Genomic DNA, 2,909 nt, shown 5'->3' with positions numbered 1-2,909 from the left:
TAGGTACTTTGCAGAAATCTTGTTTTAAAAAAAGTTGGTTCAGCTTACTTTGGCGTATTTTAGTACTCGAATTAACTCTGCAAGAGCCGAGCGATAGTTAAGCAACAGAGATTGTAACGGAGAGTGCGATCAACACTTGTTACGAAGTTGCAAAAAAAAAAAAAGCAAGAAAAATTTGGGCATCGGGTGGCCGGCCAGTTTGGACAAGGCGGGAACGTAAATGCCGGCCGCCCTTGTTTTCCCGCCAGTTTGTACTGTAAGAGGGGAGCTGCTTCCACATCAACTCGACTGCCTCGAATATCATCATATCACAAACAAGGCAATGACAAAAAAAAACTGTTCGCACTATTTAATAGACATATAACAAAAACTCATCGTAGGTTTACAATCACATAATAATCCAAAAGCAAGTCTTGACACACTAGTCCTTGACTGGATCTCTGAGCAGAGTCGGAGAACTCGAAATCTTACGGCAGACAAGATCTTTTCGAACAAATTATTTGCGTACGGGTTATAACCTTACATGAAGGTTAAACTAAATGTACAATGAACTCACCGCTTTGAAACGTTTTTCAAAGTTTTACAGATCTTCTTCCGAAGTGACTGAATAAAATACCAGAGTAAAATGGTTGGCTAACGCTTGCATTCAACAAAACTTCATGTACTCTTCCACCACGACACAATATGGCCGACTGTCCATGTCCTGATCTGAAAGTAGAATGCGCGCGCAAGCTCTTATGAGATTTTTGGCCGCTGGCGCGCTTGATTGCTCGAAATTAAAAACACTCTCGTCTTAATAATTTTTTAATTATTTTTATTTTTACTTTTTTTAGGGGGGGGGGGGGATTTTTTTGATACCCACGACCCCCGACAGTTAGCTATACTCCCTTTTTATTGGCCGAGAGCCCACCACATGACCTGCAAAGAACTACCTACAAATAATGCTCTGCTCATTCGTAGTACCGTCAAAATGTCTTTTGTTGCGAATTGAAAAGTCAAGCTCTCGGGCGATTCTCTGAGCTGTCAAAGAATGATTTCAATATGACAACAAACATGGTTATCGAATGGTAGAACAATTATTTAACTCGGTTTTCGCAAAATATCGTGATTTGTCAGTGTCTCGTTGATTAATCGGCTCGCCACTGACAAATATTTGTCAATATTTCGCTCAACTTCGTAGCCGACGCAAGGCGCGAGAAAACTTGTGCAAGCGAGTCACGATTAATATCGGCCTTGTTTTTTCTTCTGATTGGGTGAGAAAGTGCCACGAATTGTTTCGGAGCCATTCGAATGGCGTAGTAATGCAAACCAGGAGCCATAATCGGGGACGGAGACCGTAAGCCTTGGGATCCACGCGCACCTATGATATGGGACAATTTTTCTATTTTTAGAACAAATTGCGCCATCCTGACGTCATATATCCGCGCGGATCCACGCACATGTCGCGGGCTCTCACGTGGATGTTGTCACGTTGCGTGATCAAATGGTGAGAGTTAAGAGACCTTGAGAGATTATCTTGCGTATTTTTCACAGCGATGGCAGGGAATAAGGCAGGGAATACGAACCAGGGCGCTTATATGTAGTTTTATGCTCTGAGCTAACGGAAAAGGTGGGTTTTTCAGGGTCGAAAACAAGACTTCAATTTCGCGCTGTGAATGAATAATATCTGCTCGCGCTAGTTGTACGAGTAAGATTTTGCGTTTGTTCTGTAAAGAAAAGTTATGCAATAAAACTCTCTACTCTGGTATCGAGTTAATTTCTGAGTTTCTCAGACAATGGTTAATCATAACCAAAACCTGTTTCGATGGTTTCTTATTGTTTCTGCTTGTTTGGTGAGTTTGCAAAAGTTTTTGAAAGGAAAGTCTGACGCGTACAATTAGCTCATTTGCATAGTGCATGCAGCTCGTGCACTTTCAAGTCCGAGTCGGTGTTTTCAATTGTCAACAAATCTTGACAAAGATTTCTTTCGTTATCTTTTGTTCTGAGATGCTGCAACAAACGGATCGCAAAAAAGGCTGCTAACATCATGTGTGTTTCTTCAACATAAGCATAGTGAAGTTTACACTGCGAAAATGAAAATAGACAAGGAGTTTTGATAACTCGATCAACAAAATCGAAATCGTTATTCGAAGTTGATTAAAGGAAGCGTCATCGTAACTTTGCTGATTATTTCTGCTTTATTCACATATTTTCAGCTTAGCTTTTAATATGTTCTCAAACATTTATCAATCTTAAACATATTTAAAAACTACAGAGTTATTGTTTGAGTTCGATGTACGCTTTCACGCGAAAGTGCGGTGGAAGTACAATTTGTCATGTTTACTGACTGTACAAAACACGCATCGGCGGGCGCTCTAATTCATCGACAACAGAGAATTTACTGGATTTTTACACGGATAAAACTGAGCAATATCTACGGACGTAAAGTTACTAGGCCTTGATGAAACATCAAGCGTTGCTTACAATTCAGGCGAAACTCAAACTGACCAAACTAGCCATTATTTTGTTTTACTTTTCAGTCGCGATAGACTGGCAAATTCCTCGCAAGCGTGTGGCAAGAGGAGCCAGGAAACTATGAAGTCCTGAAGCTCTGCTGTATCTAAACATATCCAGCTAGTTTTTTGCTGTGTAATGGAAAAGCTGTTAATCTTCAACATATGTGAAATTTAAAGTGGAGTAATGTACAGCTCATGTAAAAGAAGCATCCCTCGGAACACAACTTCGTCAGCGATATATATAAGCTTAAAGTGGAACATACCTAAACTCGACACTGTCTTACTTCACTCAAACTGGAGCAGCTTACGACGAAAATACTTGAGAAAAATTCCAACAGACACAAACGCGTTGAGTTGTGAGCCAAACTGACATGAAAATTTTAGGGAATTTCGGACGCCATTTCCCCCGCGCGA

General features: G+C 40.6%; 1 long non-coding RNA gene across 4 annotated transcripts in view; it reads left to right on the top strand.

Moving 5' to 3' along the window:
* The window catches only part of LOC110055502 (uncharacterized), an 8,593-nt gene extending 8,419 nt beyond the window's left edge, over positions 1 to 174 (top strand). For all 4 annotated transcript variants that reach the window (XR_016201386.1, XR_016201389.1, XR_016201388.1 and 1 more), the window contains one exon: positions 1 to 174. This exon is cut by the window's left edge and continues 2,221 nt beyond it. This is a non-coding gene — a long non-coding RNA (uncharacterized LOC110055502).
* Positions 175 to 2,909: the final 2,735 nt, after the last annotated feature.

The sequence above is a fragment of the Orbicella faveolata genome, unplaced genomic scaffold (assembly GCF_042242905.1).
Source record: "Orbicella faveolata isolate gen_17 unplaced genomic scaffold, um_ofav_v1 contig_34, whole genome shotgun sequence".
In the NCBI taxonomy this organism is placed as follows: Eukaryota; Metazoa; Cnidaria; class Anthozoa; order Scleractinia; family Merulinidae; genus Orbicella; species Orbicella faveolata.
This window is presented reverse-complemented; position numbering and strand designations above follow the sequence as displayed.